The 25,422-nt window shown below is 43.1% G+C and overlaps 1 protein-coding gene across 3 annotated transcripts in view; it reads right to left on the bottom strand.

The window, feature by feature from the left end:
* Positions 1–25,422, bottom strand: part of fto (FTO alpha-ketoglutarate dependent dioxygenase) — a 187,832-nt gene that overhangs the window by 101,760 nt on the left and 60,650 nt on the right. The window lies entirely within an intron of this gene.

A 25,422-nucleotide genomic window follows, 5' to 3' on the forward strand; every position in this document is an offset into this window, starting at 1 on the left:
CTTGAGAAAGAATCAAAGAATATTAAGTACAGCGAAATTCTGAAATGCAGAAAACAAGAATCAATGAAGAAGGACCCCCTCCTGTCATTATTAATACCATAAGAAAGTGCTAATTAACTTATTGTGACCTTACAATTTAACCAAAAGGCTAATGTACCATAATCATGTTTCAGGCCAAGCAGTATTAACCTTTCCATGACTTATTTTCCCAGCCTGAGTTAATCGATTGTAAACTGCAGCTGAGGTCAAGACAACCTGCCTCCTCATTTTGCAATCCTTCGTCCGTCCCTCACGAGGACGTTAATGGAGTCATATTCCTCAGAAATCAATACATGATTACAACATAGATTCCTACTGAACGCTCTGATGAGATCTGACGAAAGGCAAAGGAGGAAAAAAACCAAAACAAATAGTGGAGGTGCCATGACTGTACAGTTCGACACAGAGAGGAGTCAGGCTTACCAGTGTGGGCTGGCCTCTCCTCGATCCCTCCCTTTCACCGAGACAAATGTGGTGCGCACAAGAGTCAGAGAGAGAAAAAAAAAACCCCAAACCACGCAAACCCCCCAACCCAAAAAAGTGGACATCTTTTATCTTCGGAAATAACCTGGAATGTATCATCACTTAACCTGAGTGAAATGTACAACAGAGTATCCGTCTCTTGATTCTTGTTTCTTTTTTTTTGTAAGAAACAGAGAGCGGAGGTCATAAAATGAATTCAAAAGTCCGCTGTGCATTTTTGTCTCTACGTTCCTCATTTTTTTTTTTCCCAGACGAGAACTTGATTGCCTGCTGGATTCGGCCCGTCCCTCGATTCAGGGAGGCTAACACTGGTTAAATCCCCAGCATCCGCAGAAAAGCGGAGAAACGAAACAAGCATCGACTCCTACAATTTCAGAAAAGGTTTTCGCGCGGGTGTGAAATTTAGATTAATTTTCTCTTAATGCTAATTGGTCCTCAGACAGCTCAGGCCCGAGAGACGTGCTCTCAGCGTTGGAGCTTCCCAGAGAGTCTCGCGGCCACGAGGGACAGAAGCAAAGGCAGTTTTATCAGGATCCACACTCCCTCCCATAGTCCCGGGGGGCTCCTTCACACACCATAATTATCTCTCATACACAATCCATTATTGCAGTGTTTACAATTAGTATATACGACACATAAAACAGCCACTGAGCACATTAAAAGGTGGACAATTCGTATTTAAATCTGTTTTTTTAAGTCTTACTTAACTAGCTATCAGGAGTCTCCTCTGGGTAATACTCATCATTTATTTATTTTTCTAAGATTGACTATTAATTTAATCATTTTAAAAACCTCCAGCTGCCGGGCAGTGGACTGTGTGTACATTCCCCTGAGTGCTTCTCAGAGTAAGTGCGATAAATGAACTAAATAAAGGGAACTTTTCTTTTTTTTTTGTTTTCGATGGCAGTGTAATGGTGCTGGTGCATTACGTAGTAAAAAAGGAGCTGGACTCGTTGGCGTTTCAACGCCTATCAAGAGCTAATGTGTTGATGGACTGCGTCATGTCTTCCATTTATTCAGCTCAGACCGGACGATTCTGAAAAACTAAAGCTGCAATTTTCCTCGGAAATACAGGAATATAGTATTGACAAAGGAGGAATCCTCGGTAACAGAAGACCAGAGGTTATTACTCTGCCACGGGGCAAGACAGGGCAAATGAAATCAAGGACTGGATGCGTGGCCATCAGCCTGTCCTTAAGGGACACTAGACACCTAACGACACACAACCATATTCTACTGAACCATGCTTACTGCCTAAAATGCTCTAGAAATTATTGGTATGCACCTATCAGATGGTTTCCTCCATGAAGGAGGAAAAAGGTTAGCAGACAAAGTAAGAATATTTCCCAAATGTCTCTTTAAGTTTCCTTTCCTTTTGTTGCTGTTTTCACGAAATGGTGTAATCCTTCTCTTTATGACCCGTTTTAGCTCTCATTAAGCTCTTTCTTTAAAAACTCTCTACACCCACACAAATGATTTTGTGAAGGCAATGTATGACGTTTTTAATGAAAAACACTCCATTGCTCGGCAAACATTATTGTCTCATTAATGTGAAATTAGCATTAGATTTTTAAATGCAAGCCATATTCATGGTACCTTTTATCCAGAATAATATGCAACAGCAGGAGAATAATGACATTCATTTAGGACTGAATTAAAAGAAGATAACTCTTAAAATTGAAGTTGTGAAAACTGTAATACGCATCCCCAAAACATAGTCAGGACCCTTTTTTCCATCCCTTTAATTGTTTTTCATAACCTCCAGCACTGTAATATTGGCAGAGACCTGTTCAAACATGTGCAGAGTTTTATAATTATTTGCAAATACTCGCTCCCTTTTGAATTTGCAAAGCTTAGTTGTGGGGCAGAGCTAAAAAAGCAAATTAAGTTTTATTCTAAATTGCTTGAGTTACTATGGAGATTGATGTTGGATACAGGAGACTTTTGAAGTCTAAGACTGCAATTACAATCCGATGCAATTATCCCAGGCCGTTAATAGCACAAGATGGCATGTCACAATCTGGCGAGTGCATAATTTATCATTTGTTGTTGTTTTCTGCTACTTCCCAGGCTCCTGTGGTATTCCGAATGTATAATCTCGTTGTGCACATTTCCCAACGGGACAGCAAAATGCACGGCAAGAGCTGACTGGCACAAAACTGAAGAGGAGGGCTACTGACAAGCCCTCACCGCGCAGATAAGCACTTTCACCTCGGACACTTTCCGCTGACTGGCGTTCGGTTATTGTGCCCGCCAGCGTCCCCCCCAGAGCAGGAGGAGCCCTGGCACGCCCTCGCCTTTTCCCCATGCCAGTCCCGTCCGCCCGACGGCCCACTTCACTTTTCCTCCCGAAAACGACATGCTTGCAATCTGCAGGGCTCCGGATTCTAGATCTAAGGGTCTAGAGCCTTTACTCCAGGGATGCCAGCACTGGCCGCAGCGATCCGACTCTAGGGTTGCAGACACCCCGCCGCCATACAGCGGCTGGAAAGGCTGAAGGCGACGGACATTTTCAAGAAAGGAGCAAGTAAAGGTTAATACCACGCTGAAAAGCAGAGGAACACACACCTCCAGAAGCCTCAACAGCCAAACTCTGTGTCCCTTCTTTCTGTTTTACCCACTTACCCCCTCAAGACTTTAAGATGGGCTGTACACAAGCAGGAAAACTAAGAAAAACGAAGGGGAAAGATTCATCTAATATCCTTCCACGGTTCGGCACGATCTAGAGGTCTCCATTTCCTCACCAGTAGTTACACTTGAGAACAGAATCAAGCTAGTCCTGGGTAAGTAGATAATTAGTTCAATTACCTAATTAAGAGCCCAAGTGGATGGAAAATCAAAGGTGAGGAACACTGTTCTGTATATACAACAGCTTTCTTATCCCACTTTATCTCCAATGTAGAAAACATTCATGCCATTCAGTCGGTGCCAGCTGGCTACTGGACTTCATGGACTTCCTTTTACAGGTCCCACTACTCTTTATTCTGCAGCAAAGGACACGGATTATAAATTCTTAACTTCTAGCCATGGTTTATGAATGCCCCTTTGATGCATATAAAATTCTTCACAGCCATCACACAGATGCCTACTGTGAGTGACAAATATTGTCCATGGAGCTCTCGACAGTCAATGTGATTTATACAGGTTATTACCGCCCATTACAGGACAAAACAGGAAACAAACACACCTCACAAAGCCGCATCCAAGACAGGACAATGGAGCTTTCTGCATTGGCACAGATGAAAGAGAGAGGAGCTTCTGTGTAGCTGGTAGAAGTCCAGTGTATACTCAGCTAGCCAGCGCCTTGCATTGTTTTTAATCTAATTCTACACACGGTTTCATTTTAATTTGAATTGAAAGCCTCATGTTAACAAACCATAACAGATCTGCCTAATCCGTACTACAAAAGACTGATGCATGCCACATTCCTCTGCAAGATGCTTCTCTGTCTGAATCATTCTTCATTTGCATACAAAATGTATGCTAGAGGTAAAGGCATATAGTAAACCCATTACAAATCTCTCTGTTTAAAGTAAGTTTACAAAATAGCGTGTTGTGTTTTGCCAAACAGTCATCCAAGAGAAACATATTAAATGCTTATGCTGACACCCTCTGCTTTACTCCTGCATCCTCCTGATAATGCCTTCAGAGGTGCAGACAGTCTATTCCTAATGAATGAAGACACGCCTGCACTACATCAGCGGGTGAGGAGGTGTGGGGTACTAATCCATCAGTCTTTCACCGGACTTGAGAGAATACAGAGAATGACTTGCGTCACATACTAAGGCTGGTCCATTAGCAGGTCTTTAATCTAAAAAAAGAGACACAAAGGATAAACATGTGCTCACTTGGAAATCTGGAAATCACAACTGAAAGGTAAAAGTCAGCTACAGGTTGCATCGCCGCAGTAGAAATCATGGGAAGGTAAATACAATGTGTGTGCAACCACGACTGTCAAAAATAAGTCTGAATATTATGTAAACTTTCTATGACACATGCTACAGTATCCTTATTTGGGCAAAATAGCATGAAGAAAAGAATAGTATCTCATTAAATCGGTCGCAGTGAACTGTGATGATCTCAGTGCCATCAAAGTATAACGGAGATCAAACTCGCAGCGTTTCAGCTCAAAGTGGGCCACAAAGTACTGTATTTAAGTTCCGCCCAGTTGACTGCAGCACTGAACTAAATCAGGCAGATCTCCAGCTCGTATCTCAGGAAACATCTATATTAGTCATAAGTCAGATCATTTTGCATTCCCATCATTACCACATGAAAGTCATACCTGGGTTAAGATTTTATCATGGTTTTCTTCAAATCCTTTCACACTCAATCATAACAATTAAATAAAAAGACAAAGTTATGGTGAAAGAGAAACGAATGTATTTAAACAACTTTAATGGATGCTAGAAAGCAGTTTAAGTTTGAGTCTGGAGCAGCTCTTGTGTCAAGCAAACAAGTAAAGCCCATTCCTCAGCGTGATTATCGATTCCTGCTGAAACGTGCGTAACAAGTCACCTTCAGAGGAGTTAAGAGAACACTTTAACACCCTTGTAGCCTCCACCATATCTCAGTGGCCTCTGAGCCACAGAAGGCTTTACAGATGGCAGTTTAGAGGTGAAAAAAAAACTAAAGCAATTCTAATGAACATTCCCTCATGACTTCCAGTATCAGGAACGCCTGAGACTTGTGACTTGTGCAACACTTGGAAGACTCCCAGCAGCTAAACTACATTTGTGTCAACAGCCATGAAGTTCAGTTGCTCTTCTGGAAAAAAAAAAGAAGAAAGTGCTGGGTCTTGAAGCAGCAGCACGTCAGAGAACACCGCAGAACGGAGGAACCAGCTGACCCGGCACTCGTGGAGGTGTGCACACAAAATCATTGGAGCTGACTATCAGGAGCTGGTCCAAAGCTTGCAAAAGAAGAAAAATACAGCAGCCTATCCTGGTAACCTCACATCACTAAACACATCTGCACCACTCCAGGATCTAGAAACAGACAACCCAGACTAGGAAGCTGAAGGCTGCAGCCCAGACACCCATCACTATAAGTAATTGATGTGTAATAAGAAAAGTGGAGCCTGATGTATACTCTATTCTCAGAATCACTGAAAGTGTTGGTTGGGACCCAGAGACAACAGTAGTGTTCTTTCTTCCTGGAGATGCGATGGCAGACAACTTCCAAAGAGTAGTCTGAGCAGAGTAAGCAGAGGCAGATGAAGACCTAGAAGTTGTTGTTTCTTGTCCCAACCAATGACATCAGCATAAAAAGGGCACATCCCATAGGAAAAAGGTTAAAAAACTTCGTAGCAAACTGAGGAGCTGGACCAAACCGGAATTTTCACCCAGCAGCCCAGCACACTGGCGGCGGACATGACGTGATCCTGTCCGTGTCACATGTTGGCCTTGCTGACACGACGGACTGCATCTGAACGAAATGGGCGCAGTTGGTAAAGGGGGGAGGATCTACAGACAAATCCAAGGACATTTAAAAAAGAAAAGGAAGAGGGGAGAATCCAGAGAAAAACTGCAAGAGAGATGTGTGCAGAGTACAGTCAAAAAGAGACCCAGGGGAAAAGCCAAATAAACCCCTGTGTCAGATGTTCATTCAGTGATGCATGTATGTGAATGGAGAACTTGTTAACAGATTGAAAATAGAGCACCGATATAAGGCAAGTGGTCAAATTTGGCTGTGAAAACTACTGCTTGTCCGAATTCATATCAATGACACACTCTTGTATAATAAATAAAGTTATAAACACTGTAGAAGAAGAAAAGGAAATTTACAAAACACTTAGACACAATTCAAGACTGAGAACGGAAGGGTAGCAGGAGACTGGAACAAGCTTCCCAGCCATGCTGTAGAAGCTGATACCCTGAATTTGTTTAAAAAAATGGCCGGATGAGATCCTTAGAACAATTCGTTACCAGCAACCAAACAAGCTACCGGCTATAGTTCGTTGATTAGAAAAAGACACAATGCTGGGTGCAAATACTTTTGAATGTGACAGATGACATTCTAGCAAGCGTGATGCAACCATCTGTACCTGCCCTGTTTATCACAAGGTGTACACAGCACAATTACAGATGGATCAAGTCTGCTTTAATGTGATGCACTTCAGAGATGTATAGAAGGGAATTAGTCAGCGTGAACATACACTGTGCTCAACATCAAACACCAGTGAGTTAGTCATTAACTGTGTAAGAATCCATGTGTACGAACATGTCAGCACTGCAAGTCTGAGTAGTTACTAACCACCTTTCTACATACTTTTACAAATTAGAAACTTTTTTTCCAGTTAAGATGAACATCAATCTTTCGAAGACACCGCCAGGCAACTAGAGGGTTGTATGAAGTATTTTTTTATTACTTTTTTTTTCAGAGATGCCAAATGAGCAGACTGCATTGATTTTTATCTCCACCACCAGACATAGCAATTAACCAGCCCAACATGCAACCACAAACAAATTATCCATAACTTGTTGAAACGCTCCTGGTCGCCTCCAGATATTTAGCTTCACCTGTGTGAAACGCCTCTGGCTTTATGATAATGCTGTTCTCTTGGAACCCAAAAATCCCTGATGGTTAGCAGCTGTTCCCCCATCAGTCTGATTCTGTTAGGGGGAAAGACAGCGGCTCACCCATTTGAAACATCTCTAACTTTGGACATTTTGAATGCAAGTCCCTCTTTGAGCAGATTCACAATCGATAAGGATTTTTTTAGTTTTATTTTCTTACAAAGTTGTCTGCAATGGCATTAAGGCATATTTATATCATGCATGTACAGACTTGTCAGCTCTTCCTGTCTGCATATTGTCATGACTGCCTGAGTGGGACTGGGTCTAATTGCAAACAGTTGCAGTAATGAGGACTGATGGCTTCTGCATGCAGTATATTTTGGGGCATGTCTTCTGACAGCTCTAAGAAGTGATAAAGCAATGCTAAGTAATGCGCAAATAACTCGTGCTGTATGACAAGTGAACATGGTGTGTGAGAGAATTACTTTCATGCTTCAGCCAGAAGCCACGGTGGGCATCACAAACCCGTTTTTAATATCTAGGAGATATCTATGGGAAAAAGTAAGATGCTAAACAGTGGACAGGTTTTGGAAGAGGTAAAAAGCAACTGGGATACTTATTTAAGAGAACTAGTACATCCATAAACCAGTAACACTTGAAATAAGGTGAAATAAGGCTTGGCAGTTATAAATCACCTTAAAATGAAAAATACAACACAATCAGCATGCAGCAAGGTACAGTTTGTACAACTGGCAGCCTCACTGGAGAGCATCCCAGGATTGAATGCCAAACTCTTTCCAGGTTAGGAATGAGGCCTCGTCATGCTGTCTGAAGAAAGCAGCGATCATTCCTCCTACCATTCTGGCACACTGCTTCACATGTGTGGCATGGTCCAATGACATTTCCCACCTCAGACCCGCCAGACAACACTATTAACAAGCAAGGGCAATTCACAATAAACCTTCAAAATGACTTTTTCTGCCTTTTTTATTGTGCTATTTATTATGCTACCACTGAACCGTGAAAAACAGTGACTCAACTGGAAACAAGACAACAGCCGTTCTGAAAAGTCAGTCATGCTTTTTAATTTTTTTTCCTTTAAAGACCGATCTTCATTTTTCATTCCATTTCTCAGTCTCTCATTAGGACTCTGGGCTGTAACACGAACCTTGCTTAATGCCTGCTTATGTTTATAAAACCAGGGAAACCATTTGGTCATAATAACAATGTTTCAAACACAAACCATAGCTCAAAAGAAGCCACTCTTAAAGCCAGCAGATTCATTCAAGATAAGTCAAAACACGACCATGAAAAATCATACACCGAAAATGGAAAGAAAGGCAAGGATACACTGTGCTTTTTTCCATCGTGTTTAGACCTTTTTTAAGCTCTGCAAACTCTTTGCTTTCATGGCAGTAATGAAACATGTGAAGGAGTTCTCCTACAGTATATCATTCCACACTGATGCTGTCAGGTGAAAACTCGGCCTTGGCTTTGTCACTCATCATAAATTTATTGCGGCTCACCCTCTCCACTCCCCCCTTCTTGTGGGGGAAGATGTGCAGGTATTTAGGATACATCTAGTTTTTTAACCAAGATAACCTAATAAAAGAAAGAAACTGAGTTTGGGTGTTTTCATCAGACCTTAGGATGGAAATGCAATATTCCAACAAAAGCTATTCAGGCAAGCTCTCCTGCTTTAACCTGCTGGAGTCGGCAATGCCCAGAAACAAAGACACGCATTATGAAAAAACATTTTAAAAAGGCCTTTTCTTTCTTTTCTTTTTTAAAATCACTAATCCTGCTTAATTACCCAGAAGTGCCTGTGGCATATAGCCATTGCATGACACATCCTACAGCCCAGCTCAGTGAAAGGCTCTTGGACACCAGTGTGTGCAGATCCCTTTCAGTGCAGCTTCTTTCTGAAAGTCAGGTCGGCAACGATGAAAGCACGCTCAGCCCCTCCCAGGTGCTCCTCTCCTTCCAGGGACAGGCTATCAGCGTTCGGCCCACCTATGAGCAAGCCCAAGGCCCTGCAGCACTTTTCTGACACATACAGTACAGAGCCTGACTTACCTGGAAAAGTTCATGAGCAATTAATTAATAACTTTCCAAAGAAGGGCGTGAAAGACTCACACGACACCTGAATCTAAAGCTGTAATTTGTAACAACTATTTTTCTTGTTAGAGCTGTTTTATGGGAGGCGTAAAAATGCCAATGCTTAATGTAAAATGCTTTTTTTTTTTAAAAAAAAGACACTCTAAATTACCACCTTATATCAAACCGCCCTCATGTGCCCCTGTTGGTTACTGCAGTTGTTTTCAGGTTCCTTTTAAAATCACAAATTCTTAACCTGGTTTAGACTGAGCTTTTGATATATTGTGTTGCCAAAGAAAGATATTTTCCCCACCAAATAAATCAATATTTCTGGTTAACAGAAATATCTTCAGGGTGGTTGAAAATATCTTGCACGAGCATGAAAATTTCAGATTATCTAAATATTTTTCGGTCACCTCAAATGTGTCTAAACTGCGTTTGTTTTTTCTCCAAAAATAGAATGTTTGTTATTCATTAATAATCATAACTTTCAACCCTGCTCCAGTGCTAACAGAAGTGACAATACATTGCTGCAGTCCCTCCAGGAGTTTCCTAGCGTTTATGCTCAGTAAAAATATCCTTCAGAAGTTGGAAGGCAGTCTCAAATCTGTACATAAAAAAAAGGAGTTTGGGTTTACAAAATCCATCTAAAGTTCTTGCACGGATATTAAGAAGAGTCTCCAAACTAGCTTTTAGCGGTGTTAGCGGCCAGGCTTTCCAATGTCTGATGAGAAGAAAAGACTTTCACTCCCACCCCCACCTCCGAAAACACGAATGCTCGACAGCTACCGCACAGCAAAGTTGCTCCATTGTTGTGTTCCAGAGAAACCTTTTATTAATCTGTGTGCACGAAGGAGGTGTGCGTTAAGCGTGGAAGCCAGCCTTCAGTACCTGGCAGATGTGAAAGTTCAGGACCCTGTGGTTTCTGCAGTAGGGCTACGAAAAGCACAAGCTCAGTTCTTTTATAAGCTGTGCAGTTTTATCGAAAGCAGTGCTTCCTCAAGTCAAGGCAGTTTACTCAATGTATACAGCTGATTTTAGGTCTAGACTCTTCATTAGTTTCCTCACATTTCTAATGGATTATAATCCGAGACAGTCTCACTCCTCTTTAGCAAACCCTAAAGCTAACATAACTATATCCAAATATGGATGCATTTAAAACGATGAAAAACACAAAACTGTTACAAACAGACTATTCTGCTTTTTCCTTCTCTGTCTTTTTTTTTTGTTGGTTGTTGTCGGATTCTCAAAACAAACTGAATTTTGGAGAAAAAAAAACTGATTTTGTTGCAGCTGTGATCATTTATACACTATTTGATCTGTTAGAAGGAAAGTAACTCGAGCTTTTCCATTTTGATCAGGGCTGTTTTGGGTTAGAGCATAGAAAAATAAAATAAAATAATAAAAACGCTCGGGGGAACTACAGTGGGTAAGCCTCAGCGATGAGCAGAGGCCCCTGTGGATCCTGGAGAAAATGCCACAGAACCGTCACATTTCATCTTTACGTTTGTGGGAAGGGCTGCAAAAGTCAATTCAAAAGGATCAAGCAAGCAATTAATAAATCTATAAACTGGTCCTTCTCTAACCATCTTTCTACATTGGTTTTCTCTATTTATCAGAAATATTTCTGAGAACACAGAACAGGTAACAAATGAGAGGAGGTCTTTAGCATTTCTAACTCGTCTGGTAGTTAGCAGCTTATTGACTCATCAAGACATTTATTAAAACATGCCATGTTATCGGTATGACTTGGTAGCTTGTTCCATACTCCCACATCCCCTTGGGTAAACGTAAATACTGTACTTTCAGCATAGATTTTTGAAGCCCTTTTACTGGGTAATGATGTTTAAACCCATGCATCTTTGCAATGGTGATTACCTTGAATCTGAGGTTTTCTCACAAGCCAAACAAACACTAAAGCACTGCCAAGCTCTGCTGTTTATGGAAAGGCAATTGCTTCAAAATAGCACTGCGGAAAATGTTCAGACTTCACAGGCGAAGCTGAGGTGCAGCAGACGCAGGAAGGCTAAAGTCCAGTCATCAATGGTTAAGAGCTACAGTACTACACAGGATGAAGGTAAACCGAATTTTCCAGGAACTTTAAAAATCTATACTGTATATGGCAGAGATTTCACAGTATGTGTCTGGCGGAAACAAGTCCTGCTAGTTTTGTTGCGGGTTTGTATGGCGTCAGCGTGGGACTCCAGACTGATTTGCTGCACAAGGGGGACTGATCTGTTAACAACCACACCTGAAAGAAACAGGTGTACTCCCCTCTGTCTCAGTAATCTCAGAGATTTCTCTGTCCAAACCCTGTTGCCAGCGTGAGTCTGCAGTCTGCTGCCGAGAAGGTTGTCTTGACCCCAAACAAGAAAGGGGGAGAGTTAAAGAAAAAAAAAAGGAAAAAAACGACAACAAAAACTACCACAGTTTAGAAGTGCTTGGATTATTTTTACCAAGTCAGCGGATTTACCCACTGAGATTGGAGCAGCTCGCTTTCAACCCCTGAATGAAGGGCGATTTTATGAGGCAGAGTTATTCAATAAGAGCTATCTGCTCTGGCACTTAATCAAAGGGATTAGAGTTGGAAAGCCAAGCCTACAGGTTATCCTTCAGGAAGCATACCAAGTACTTATCAAAAACATCCAAGTTCAAAGCAGCTCAATTTTCATATATTAGAAGTGTTTGGCCAGCGCCCCAGGCTTGTTTCTAGGTAAAGAACTGTGTTAAAGCTGTTTGTACTTGCATACTTGGGAGACAAGAGGAAAGAAAGAGGCATTCGTGCTGAAGGGAAGCGGGGCCCATCCACCCAGCACAATAAATCACCCAAGCTCCCATGATGTTGAAATATAATCTGCCAGTGTGTCGAACTTTCTCATACTCCTTGCTGACTGACCGTCAAAGCAGGTACTTACTGAAATCCATTTAAAAAGCATGGTGTGGCTGTCACAGATGATATTTTGATACATTATCAACGCATTCGCCATGGAATTCGGAACCATCTGTACATTTTAACTTCGTTTCTAAAGCAAGAGGGCTCCTGCTTCAACAACACAAAGAGCCTCACTTTGTTGCCTCTTCTGAAACATCAGCTACTGGTCAAGGGATTCCCGGATTAGCCCCCTTTAAAAACACGCCTCTCTGGCTCAGTTCCAGAAGAAATGGCCCGTTTACTGATTGGTTCCGTGAACGGAAGGTACAAGATACCTTGGCTGAGAGAGGCCAAAGAATGTTATTCTGCACTTCGCTGCCGTTTTCATCGCAAACGAAAAGACAAAAAAATCCCATGCATAAAATCTGACAGTCATAAATGTGGTTTCCTAATTAATACAGGTATTTTCAACCCGGCGGAGTGCTTCTCTGTGCATGTGGGGTACTGTTTGTGAGCGAACAAGTAGGGTGGAGCAGAGAGAGAGGGAGACAGATGAAAGAACAGTTTAACAGGATCTCCCAAAGGCATTATGGCATTAAAGGGAACAAGAGAAGAGCTGTTCCGAAGCACATTTCAACGAAATAGGATAATGATGGGAAAAAATCAACAAGGCCTCAGAAAAAAAAGAGGAGCTTCCCATGCTGACAAAACTCTGTTGACTGCGTGAGTCAACATGCATGAGGTCGATGGTGGAAGCGTTGGTGACAGCTTGCCTTCTTGTTGCACAGTGCTGTTCCACAATCCGCAATGACTGGGGGGGGGGCACCTTGATAAGCAACTATGGACAAGAGATGCAGGGGGCTAGGCGGCCTTAAAGGCTTTAAGGCCTTGATCCTTGCATGCCCCCTTTCTGCAGAGCTCAGCTCACCCGCAGGTTTCGTTTTACATGGGTCCACTTGTAAATGTTTATAAATGTCTCTGTCCTTCAGAACAGTCTGGACCCAAAAGACATAACAGTTATTAGTGCGCTCCAAAGTGATCCTGCTCTGGAGATACATGATTAAAATCTGAGCACATATAGGAGACTTCAAAGCACTGCTTGCCTGTTTTTCTTGTCTTTACCTCAAAACCTTTAGATTGATGCTAAGGCTGTAACCAGCTCAAAAGCCCCTTCTACCGTAGATCCTGAGCCAGTCTATTCAGCAGAGGAAACAGTTGCATCAACCAGGGATCAAATGCAAGCTCCATAAGCCCCTGTCAGCCCCCCGTCACTCCCCACATTGGTCAGGATGTTGTGCAGGCTACCCTACGTGAGGGAAAGGTACAAGTATTCATGGAACAAATGTTTAAATGTCCTCTGCATGTGTTTGGTCCTCAGATCTCACTGCTGGCACATATGCAACAGCTTTGAAATATGAAAGAAGGGGTTAACCCACTTCTCTTCCAACAATTTACTCAAAGGTTTACACATCTTAACATAGAAATCTGTCTAACTCAATATTGTAAATTTACATTTTTGAAAGCAAACCTGCCAGATAGCGAATATGGCTTTAATACAAGTGTACATCTGTGTGGCATTAGAGACATTAAAAACAGATGTAGCTTTAATTGTATTTTCATCTAAATTGCAAAATAGCTACTTAAAAAAGAAGCTAAAATAACATACAAACAACAGTAACTATAATAACAAGTGTGGCTGGAATGAAATGAAAAAGATCAAAACGAGGGCTTACAAATTCAGAGCTGGTCTTTGAAAGAGGATCTCCCAACATTACTGCACTGTATTGATTTACTCTGCAATTTCGTGTCTCTCTGCTGATGCCAGAGCACCAATCTTTGCTTAGCAGGAGGTCCTGCAAATAGCACTTTTCTGATCTTCCTCAAATATTTTTCCAAACATCAAATATTAATACCTGGATTTTTTTAAAAGAAAAAAGATAAGGGTTGAAAGTGCAGAAAAAAGTTCTGAAAACTAAAGAAACTAAAGCCGGCCGCACAGAGAGAGCGAGTGAAACCTTTAAAAGTAGTGTGCAAGATTCCTTTAGCAAAGGCAGTTTTTGGCGGGTGGTTTTAGTGTAGATGTTTTCAAATCCGCCTTTTGAATCTCTATTTGAAAAGATTTTCTACACACGTGCCATTCTATGTTTATTAAAACAGCAGCTCAAATATCTCTGCCTTCGTGAACTTTACAATCCAAAACAAGCAATGACAGCTACATGATTCATGCAGTCCTTTTGCAAAGTTTATTCAGATGCTGAGAATTTATATGAAAACACAAGGCGGGGGGGTGGGTGGGGGGGGTGGGGAGAGGACTTTCTTGTTTGAACAAAGAACACGGTGCTGAACTAATATTTCCCTGCAAATGAGCCAAGGTTTTTGAAAAGAAGAAAAACTTCTAACTGATGTATTTCCTTATTGTGTAAGGTCATCGAGAGATTTCAAAAGACATCGCCTCCTATATTCATCATTAATGTATCATATTCTCCTTTTCCTTCTGGCCAGATGGCACACCACTGGAAGGTAACAACTGCCTCAAGGTTGCATGCTAAAATGACACATTTACAACAGCACCTTTTGAAAATCTATACTATATTTAGCAGAAGACGTTGCCTTAACAGTTCTCTTCAGGAAAATAGAGATACAGTAGTCTGCCATTTCAGTGAGAGCGACTGACTATATAAGGACAAATACCTATAGGCATCTCAAAGAGGAATTCAAATCAGCTACTCTATTTTTAATCATTATAATGAATTAGCGAGATACTTCTGGAGTCCTAAAGGGCAAAATAAGTCCCTGCTATAACCTGCATCTGTTTCCCCAGCCTGTTGTAGAAAAGAGATGCAAACCTTCACTGTCCCAGAAGCTGTCCTTAACTCATGCTTTGGAAGGTTGCGACCAGACCTAATAAACATGGAACTTGCATGGATGGATTCGATTGACATGGGATTTGCGCCCTCCGATTTCAAAACCATAGTTAATGTAAAACTGAAAGGGTGGACTATATTCCACTTCACAAAGAACAATAAATGTTGCCTTGCTACCGAGTTTACAGCTTCCACAAATAGCAATTCCAACACCACTACATATCCTCTTCCTACTACAGTAGTACAGTAGTTCTGCTACTACTTACAATGGCTCTAAAGATACACAGTAGAACTGGTGTAACTGCACTTACAATCGAGTAGAATCTCAAGCACTGCCTGCCTGTTAAATCTGCCAAGCAAAGAGCCCAGCTGGCAGCCAAAGACAGGAAGGTTCCAGCCCGCAGACCCCTGACCCTTTGGGGAATAAATTTAGAGCCGGTCTGCCCTGCTGAAAGCTTGCTTGTCTCATCAATGACATATTTAATCATGTTGGGATTACCTGCAATACCTTAGCCTCCGATGTCTTGGACATTCTCCAAGAGCACATTTCCACGTGTCTCGTGCTATTCTGGAGCTCACTATCACATCATCTTCTTCCTACTATTACTGTAAAGTACAACATAAACATTCCTGACTATTCTGGGATTTCACTGGAGCAGGAGGAAGTAAGAGGAGCTGATTAAATGCTTTAGCTGTATTCTTACAGTACAACATTTTTCCTTCAGAACATTTCAAAAGGCTTGTCTATAATATATAAGCCCTGGTTAGGCTGTGTTTACTCGTAAACAATTTCCCCCCTCTAAAATCCAGGCACGGTTTTGCTTCATTTTGTGAGACATGCGCTTTAAATAATTCAGTCACTCATCTCCTGTACCTAATTCAAAAAATCTGTAACATGGATGCTACCATGACATCCAGAGATGCCCAACAATAAATTAATCCAATTATTCAAATGTCAGTTAGACCTGTCAAGCAGCGGTTGCTTGGGTTGGGCAGATGTGTTAAAAAATTAACAGTGCTTTAGCCCATTTATACTATTTGTGAATTTAATGTAGAATCCATGGTCTCGACAAAAAGTTGTGGGATTTCGTGGGTGGACACAACACAACTGCTTCTCTGTAACACATGCATAATTCACTTTGGAAATTTGTGCTTGCTTAAAAACCTCACTAAAATATACATGTAACATATGCTAATGTAGCAGCCTGCTTTCGCTCCTACTGGAAAACTCCACCGAGCACAAAGAGGGCACACGGTTTAGAGAGGCTGGGGGTGTCAGGGATTATAAATGGAAGGGAAATGGCATTGTCCTGAGTTTGGAGTCCCCAGCCTTGGCCGAGCTGACAACACCAAATCCCAACAACATCTAACATGCCCCTCCCGCCACGCAGACAGCCTGTTCGCCCAGCCTTAATTATATCCCAGTTGACTCCCCGGCTTTTGCCAAAAACAGCCAACAAATGATGTACCGTTACTTCGCAATATGCTCTGCTAAACAGAGGCCTGCCTAACGGAATGGAAACAGCACTAAGAGGCAGGGGAACACAACAAAGACCAGAAGAGATGCAGTGGGATGAAGGGAGAGGGCAGTTAACAGTCGCCCCTGGGAGGGCTCTCCAGAGTGCGCGGAGTGCGAGGCTGTAACCGTGGAGCTTGTGCGCCTGCCAGCGCAGGGTGTGTGCGGCTGTTAAGTGCCTTGTGCTGGGCACTGCTGCTTCTCAAGGATGGCTTGCTCTCGACTAAAGCTCAGTAGATTAAACAATGCTAGCAAAGGCCAACCACGTCCCATACTGCTAAGGCCATTATAATTAAAGAATAACAGCATGCTACATTCTGTGACTGCAAATGGTATCATATGTTTTCCAGACCAGCCAGCAGAATGACTTGCCTTTAACCATTTAGAACGGACTGTATTATGTACTCAAATCCGCGGCTAACGGTGTTATATTCAAGGCTTCTATTCCACTCTGCTATGGGCAACACAGATACTTCATGAGCCTACCCGTGACTTTAAAAAAAAAATCAAACCCTCCCCAAAATATAGGCTGCGCCCAACCTGTAATGAAAATTTCTAAACAAAGTCTGGAAAGAGTAGATTCATTCAGATTTCATTTGAAAATAATTCCATCTTGCGAAGATGTTCATTATTGGAAAAAAAAACTGCAATGGCTTTAATACAGCTCTTGAGCTTCAGAACCCTGTATTATGTAATGGGGTGCTAATACTTTCATGAAACAGAAGAGGCTATTAAGCACACAAGGTCAAGCACTTCAGTTTTTAATCAGGGACGTTGCAGAAAGACAAAGCTCTTGTTTATCGAGAACACACAGACCATGGATGTAAGATCTAGCATCAGATACTGCAAAAACACAGAAAATTTTTAATTTACAACCATCTCATAAAAGCATTTAATAGGCCTTTTCTCACTACAATATTTTTGCCTGCAGGTCTAATGACGAGGTGTTAACTACTTCAGCTTCAGTTAAGAAAGGGCCAATTAATATGGAAATTTGTAAAATATGCGCTAAGTGCAAATTACTTTTCTTTTGGCATAAACATTCATTCCTACAGTTCCGTAGCAGACTGTATCAGGAGCGATGAATCACTTCGCTAATGAGAAAAGGCCTCTATGCAAAACTGAAGATAAATATCAAGTGATAAAAGAATGTAAGCAAATACAGCCTTTAATTATTGTAACATTGCTGGTAGAAAATACTGATAAGACAAATATTACCCATAGGCTTTCCAGGCAAGCCAGATCTCTGCGCATTGTACATTTTAATCAGGTTTCTAAACCACATAATGAGATGATACTCAGGCTGAATTATCTGGTGGCACTGGTCTCTAATTAAAGTGATCAAAGTCCTTCCCTGCAATGATATGTTCCCTGGCATGAACTGTGCAGAACTTGCACTTCAAGCAAAAACTGCTATACTGAATACCGCACACTAGCTGTAGAGTTTAGCACGTTTCTTATGCTGCAGCAATGAAATGCAGTAAAAGTCTTAAAAACTTTGACTGCGTGAACATTTTCTCCCCTTCTATTCAACAGCGAGGGCCAGTCTGCTATGTATTGTATTAAGGGAGCAAAATGGACCTTTTTATACAGCATGTTTGATCATCAACGAGTATCATAGGTTGAAGGAGTGTTGGGCTGGCTTGAGCTGTATTGGAGTGAAAACGGGCGGCACATGTTTAATGCTTTTTAAATATTCTTATCGACAGCCACTGACATATCACTACCGATAGGAAGGCTGTACATCTGAATTGTCACTGAGGTGACAGACACAAACACACGCCATCAGAGAGTGGAATGATCAATTGGAGACAATGAAGCATTCAGCTGACCACAGTCACCTGACATCTTGGATAAAGCACCAGCTCCAAGCAAGCAAATTTAATACTCCTTCGGTTTGTCATAGGAGACACTCTGCTGCTGGGCTTTCATAATCAGGAATGCATGTTGGTTAAATAGCTTCGTGGAGGCAGTCAAGTGAGGGCAGCAGACAGCGACACTTTAATTAGCCAGATCAGTATAACTTTATCAGCAGGCTGTAAGCACTGGACTAGAAACAAGTGTATAATGGCACCTGATACCAAGACCCAGCCTTAGAGGACGGAGAAAGCAAAAAAGAGAGCAAGAGAGGAGAGAGACTCTTCTTTCGACAACATCTCCTCTCAGTGCTGGTGGCGTCAGTCTGGCGCTAGGTGCTGAGGAGAGGTGCAACCACCCTAGCTGCAGAGAGACTCATCTCTTGTATTGATTTCTAGGCACCGTGTCCCACAGCCATCGCTGTGATAGAATGGTCTCTTTCTTGTCTTCGCTTTTCCTATCGTATTTCCTTTTAAAGACGCTGACCCTTTGGTTAGATTGCTTAGGACAAGAGAAACCCAATCGGTCATTTTTCTTCATAATTAAAAGCTTTAAACAAGAGGGAAGGAAAAAAAAGCCCATTGCTCTTTAACCCTAAGGTGATCCAGTGTTAAGGGCCGAGCCTGTGTGGGGCTGGATAAGGTAGTGTTCTGAAGGTCGCCTCCTCACACCAGATCAGTGATCCCTCTCAGCTGGGTCAGAGGGCCTGCCTGTCCTGTTGAGTACCTGATACTCTTGAGTACTGCCGCGTCACGCACTGCAAACGGGAGAGAACACCAAGGAAAGCAGCTATTCTAGTCCTGTTCCCCCAGCCTTCTGGAGTCTCAGATTTGTAGTTACCACGACGGTTTCATTTCGACTGACAAGCTGACTTAAGTATTAAAATATGGAATTCTTACTCGACTCAAATTAAACGCTCTCACTTGTGGCTTTGCTAAAGATGGATACGTGTTCCGTACAGACAGCATTTTTGGCATTAGTCCGTAGAAACGTTTTTTGTTTAAGAGCACAATGGCTCTCCAGTGGAGTGGGACAGGTCTGTCACAAGGACAGGCCAGAGTCAGCCTTGTGGTCTTCAGAGTTATAGGTCACAGCGACCCCTGGAGTTCAGGGCAACAGGGAGCTCTGCCAGTACAGGGGCCATGCAGCACCCACACCAGGATAACCAGCACCCTCGTTCTACACCTGGGAAACCATCACCAGTTTGACAGCTAAAAGCAACCATATCAATGCAACAATTGTAAAAAACAGCTGAGCTGGAACACATTTGTTTTTATTTTGTAGGGTGGGGCCAGGGGAGAAGATAGTCAGCAAGTCTGTGATATAAGGTCTATGCGTGTAATCGCACTTATAAATCCGAGTTGTTTACAGTACATCTGTGACAAGCGATCATTCTAATCACACAGCTGTTGTAGGTATGACCTCATTACCTTACTATGGAGTCTGTCCTTGGTCTTTCTGCAACATGGAGAGAGGGATGCTCTATCTTGTTGTTTTTAATTCACTGAAAGGCTATAATCACCACACAAGAAATGGCTGAGAGCCAGACAAGCAAATATTAATCACAAACCAAAGTAGTGAGTAGCCACTTGATCTATACTGTCAACTTGACTCTTCTTCCAGACCAGGAAACACTGTGAGTATAGTAACCCCGGCTTGGAAACAAGATCACACAGCAGCTTGTGGAGAGCAGGGACTGGCAGCCTTAGTGAAGCCATCTGACAAACGGAAATGAAAAAACAAAGCCTGGGCTTAACCACATAATTAGCTCTGGCCATCTCTGGACAGGAGGCCCGGCAATTGCTGAAGACGCCAATAACGCTCCTCCCCTTGTGTCACGGCCAACTCCGGACCCTGCCCGGGTCTCTACTGTGCTGGACAGAGGTGTCCCCCGGCCAGGAAGGCAGACTCATTACAAAAAGCCAAGTCAATGCCAGCTTACATCTCCAGACGGCGTGTTCCAGCGCAAAATTAATGATGTTCAGAGCCGCAGCCTAGCAGGTGAAAATGTGCTGCAACAATTATTCTAATGCTGGAATACCATGGCACCAAATGTTGCTGTCAGCCGAGGGTTTAATTACCTTGGCATCCATGCCACTTATAATCACCTGTCATTAGGAACAACGGCTGCATCTGTTTACACGTCTGTCAGAGATGCCAGGATGCACAAGTCGACAGTGCAGACAGCTTTCCCTGAGACTGGGGCCCAGACAGAAAAGGTCACTTCAAGAATCGTCTGTTCCGAGATTCGAATCTGGTAGAGGACGGCTGTTGTGTAAAGAGTTTTGTCTTTAGCGAGTTTTTCGGAGAAGGAAATTAGCAGTAGGAAAAGTGAGTTTTATTGGCACCATCTGAGCAATGTCCTATGTCCATTTTTCTACTACGATTAAACAGCTGTAAGAAAGCCAGGACTGTGATGAATATCCTCCCAAGAAGGGTCAAGCTACAATATAGTCACTGTTCCCCTCTTTCAGTCTCCCCTTCCGGATGCGGTTCGGGCCCAGCGATCTCCGCACAGGAACGTAGGCAGCTAAGGACGGCTTCAGATTAGAATTGCAAAAAAACAAAAACAAAACAAAAATCCTTTTTTCTCAAGTCCAATTTCAACAGGCTACTCCTCAGCTCGGTCAGTTGGAGAGAGGTTTTAAGCTGACACAAAAGACCGTGAAGTCCTTTGAAACAGATAGCACTCAAGGAGGAGAGAGCAAGCTGCAATTTATAAAACGATCGCAATACTTACCACAGTGAACTGTTTGCCTTATTATAGTTTCTAAAAGTGAAAGATGAGTTTTGAAGGATGGCAAGGGTGCATCAGCTACTGTATGAAGTGACCAAGTGATTGGTCAGTGGGCTAACTGAAGACGTGCTGATAGAAGAGCACCACACATACAGCAACTACTTTGCGTTCGAAGGCCGTTGCTCTGCTGTACTTTCAGAAGTGTGGGTGTCAGTCTCTGGGGCCTCTGTAATTTATTGCACACGCTCCGTGATGTATCGCTGCAGAAGGGCAGCACAGCTGTCAGGGGAGAGGGAATCTCTGGTGGTGTGAAAGTGCATGGCACCTGCACCCACCGACACCAAATGCACCTTCCACAGAGCTGTGGGAGGGAGTCATCATGCAGAGAGCTGACGACCAATATTAATGAAAAATGAACTGTGTCAGGATATGGGGATCTTAACACCAGGCTCTCCAAATCACCTACCAAGGCCAAGCTAACAGAACATCCATTTCATAACAGCACTCCATTTGTGTTCTGTTAATAAATTACTATATGTAATGAAGCTGTCAGGATGATGCTTAGTTTCAGTTTCCCCCTTGACGATTGCTAGTAGCTTAGTGTTTCAATCTGAAGTTTATTTAAAGGAAATGCCCACTCTTTTCAGCCCTGTCCACATAGTTTTAAACCTAGATTGTTTAAGCAGCTTCCACATTTTATCTTAAACTACATTTGGTTGGTACTGCAAGAGCAGCAAAGTGACACAAATTAATCCATTGATCAAACAGCCTCACCATAAAAACACAACCATCGCTTTCCCTTCTCCAAACTTTTAGAAAACAAAAGACAACTGAACACTACTGCCACTTGTCTATCCTATATTCTAGAAATGAGGCAAAGTGTTGGGTTTTTTTTACAGAACATACTGTAATTGGCTGGGAATCAGTGGCTCAAGGTTTTCTTGCAAAAGAATTAATGTTTCTGCAGAATCTGCAAATTGACTTGGAGAACAATCCCACAAAGAGCTCTTTTTTAATTGCAAGCCTGAACAGAGTGCTTAATGAAGAATGCTTAAGGCCGGAGAGCCTCTTACAGGATGCATTAGCAATAATAAAACAGTGGATGGTTTTGGCAAAGGTATTCCACGTCTTGAAGAACTGAGCACTTCATTTTAATATGGCAAAGGCTCCTGTACTCCTTCATGCTCCCCACCTCCTCTCACGGTCTCTCTCTCACACACACTCCGACTCACAAAGATGATACCTCACTTGATGACAGTAGGAAGAGGAAAGGTCTCGCTACCTGCCTGCCTTAACCAAGTTTTTGTAAAGTAATGAAGAGAGACAGCTCGGGGACCATCCACGCACCTGTCTGCCCCCCACAGGGGGGCCGTGAGGGAGCACTGGAGGGGGGAACTCGGGGGGTGGGGGGGGGATGGAGCTTGACAGGGCCAGGAGAGGCGTCCTGCATAGTGACAGGACCTGCCCGGCCCCCCAGGCCTGACCCCCCGTAATTCCTTCACAACGCGACCGCTGACAGGAGCAGCTGCACCTCCTAAGCGAGATGGATGAAATTTTCATAACTATTTCCCTAAGTTACATTTCACCTTCAAGATAATTTATGACCTGCTCGGGAGCCTTGAAGAGACAATATGCTTGCCATAAAATTAACTGTAACAGTCTTGTAGGTTATAATTAACAATAGTGGAGGGGGTAGCGCCAACTGGATAGGAACACATGGCATAATTGATGGTGATACTGGGGAAATTAAGGGGAGCTAACAATATCATTACTGCACACGTCACTTCAGGAGAAGTCGAGGCTTCTGAGTGTTAATTACAGATCACCCGCCCCCCTCTCCTGGAACTTCAAACGCTGCACTGCTGCAGGATTGCGGCGTGGAGCCGGGAGAGCGGGCGGGATCCTGCGCTCCGGCGGGCCCACCTTCCCTCGCGGACTCGCGCGCGGCGCCGGCGCCACAGGGGCAGACGGAGCCCAGCGCGGCCGAGACGTCACTCTGGACTCTCGACCGTGGGCTCTCCCTTCTCCTGCAGTCGCCCGCTCGGCGGCCCCTAAGCACACTGCTGGCTTGCTTTCCCCAAACCCTTCCCTTCCTCGGGCTCTTCTCTACAGCAGCCATGTCACCCTGCAGCTCACAGCTCCCAGCTGGCAGCCCCCTGAAGCTCAGCGGGTGTGAGCCTGGTCAGTACCTGGATGGGAGACTCCTGGGAAAAACTAGGATTGCTGCTGGAAGAGGTATTAGTGGGGCCAGTAGGGGGTGCTCACCCTGCGGTCTGTGTGTGTCCTAATGCCCCAGTATAGTGACGGGGACACTTTACTGTAAAAAGGCGCCGTCCTTCGGATGAGACGTAAAACTGAGGTCCTGCCTCTCTGTGGTCATTAAAAATCCCAGGGCGTTTCTCGAAAAGAGTAGGAATGTAACCCCGGCGTCCTGGCCAAATTTCCCATTGGCCCTTACCAATCATGGCCTCCTAATAATCCCTCTCTATGAATTGGCTACATTACTCTGCTCTCCTCCCCACTGATATCTGATGTGTGGTGAGCGTTCTGGCACACTATGGCTGCCGTCGCATCATCCAGGTGGGGCTGCACAGTGGTGGTGGTGGAGGGGATCCCCATTACCTGTAAAGCGCTTTGAGTGGAGTGTCCAGAAAAGCACTAAATAAGTGTAACTAATTATTATTATTATTATTATTATTATCATTATCATTAATTAGAGTCATGCTGGGCTGTGACTGAAATCGCATTTAAGTGGCACCAGGCAAACTGGGACAACCTTTCAATTTGCTTCAAAGTTCCAAACATTTGAAAATACACCTTAGCAGACCTACCTTGTGATCAGTTTAGAAATAAAACTATTTAAACATCTGATGTTTTACCAGGACACAAACCTCAATCACAATTCTTTGGCCACCTTGCAGTAAACTATAAGATGCACAGACGGCAGCGCAGGAGACACTGGGTTATCCTCCACATGTCATAACTAGAGCATGCTTTCTGACAGTGGCCCAGACGCAGCACAATTACTGTTATAGACTTTTTCACACCCGTTTTATGATCCCTATCCTATTACTCTGGCCTTTCCGAATAATTATTGGTTTCACTGACATCCAGTAAAATCCTTCTTGGCTTCGCCTTGTGGGTTTGACTTGAACATTTTGCAACCCCCTTTCCATATTAAAAACAATAATTAATAGAGGAATGTCTCTACAACATGTGGCACTTAATGTCTGAGGAATCTTAATTACATTCTTCCCTCTGTATACAGTATAATAATAATGACAAGTGGCTATTATTGAGAAAAACGTAATTAGAAAATTACTGTTTTCATTAACTTTTATGAGAGATTAAAACGATCTGATGCGATAAGTGGATTTCTTTTTGTCACTATCTAAACTTCCTAATGGAAAATGAAGGCAAGAACCCGAACTTTCATAAAGATGAAGTTTATTTAAATCTCGCTTAAACCATGGCAATGAAAGCTTGGCATAATGACAAGCATGTTCCGCTCACTGTAATATTTCAGTGCAACATAACATAGAGAATGAGAAGTGACAACCTGAGGTTTTTTTCTCAGCCTGTCTGCAAAAGCCATCTCATGGGGAAACCACAAGGTTCACTAGTCCTCTGCTAAGCCCACATTTAAGGCCTGAGATGAGATTCCCATTGTCCCATACTGACACTCCTCTGAAACAGTACAGTTGAGCCGAATGGTCCATATCTCCATCTGGCACAGGTTCAGCACCATGCATATCTTTCTAATGACTCTGGATTTTTTTTACTGGATTCATTCCTGATCAAACCTCACAACAGCTCCACTGCTGTGGGATCAGACCGCATGGGATAAGAAAGAACTGAAAGCTTCTCTTAGATGTCTACTGCATTTCCATCACCCTCTCATTTCCGTAGATGAGTTACTGTATTACTGAACTACTGCAGTGAATCGATACTTTATCATTGACGTCTTTTTCTTCCATCCACCCATTTTCTACGCGCTTTAGCCAAGTCAGGGTCTCAGGGGAGCCGGAGCCTGTCTTGGCAAGCAATAGACACAAGGCAGGACACACCCAGGACGGGACGGCAGTCAATCGAGGGAAAGAGACACACACACTAGGGGCAATTTTCCCAGCAGTCAATTAACCCTACAAGTATTTTCATGCTCAGTTTTCACGTACAGTTCTGGACTGTGGGAGGAAACCCACGCAAACATGAGGAGAACATACAAACTCCACACAGACAGCACCCGAGGTCTGAAATGAAACCCAGGGCCCCAGCGTGGCGGTATCAGCAATGCTAGCCACTGCCCCACCATGCCGCCCACGGCATTTTATTTGAAAGCAAGATGAGCATTAAAAAAAGACAGTTTGAAGAAGGTGACAGGCTGTGGCACACAGGTGTGAGTGCAGGGCAGAACAGCCCATCTCAGCTATTGCCTGCCA

Source organism: Lepisosteus platostomus, chromosome 20, assembly GCF_059453375.1.
Source record: "Lepisosteus platostomus isolate fLepPlt1 chromosome 20, fLepPlt1.hap1, whole genome shotgun sequence".
Taxonomy (NCBI): domain Eukaryota; kingdom Metazoa; phylum Chordata; class Actinopteri; order Semionotiformes; family Lepisosteidae; genus Lepisosteus; species Lepisosteus platostomus.